Below are 233 nucleotides of genomic sequence, written 5' to 3' on the forward strand. Positions count from 1 at the left end.
CCTTCGTGCTTTCCCCCTTTTAAAATTTTTGGGAAGGCCCGCCATGGTTTTGGGTTGGGGGGGCAAAATTTCCCTTTGGGAAACCGATTTTGAAAATTCTTTTTTTTTAAACCATGACATACAGTTTTTTTAATCATTGGATGGGGGTAAAAATTTTTCCCAAAGGGCCCCGGTTCGGGGAATATCCCACAGGGAAAACACTTGGCTCGGGGTTTAAAGGTGGGGTTTGGGTC

The sequence above is a fragment of the Penaeus monodon genome, chromosome 29, assembly GCF_015228065.2.
Source record: "Penaeus monodon isolate SGIC_2016 chromosome 29, NSTDA_Pmon_1, whole genome shotgun sequence".
In the NCBI taxonomy this organism is placed as follows: Eukaryota; Metazoa; Arthropoda; class Malacostraca; order Decapoda; family Penaeidae; genus Penaeus; species Penaeus monodon.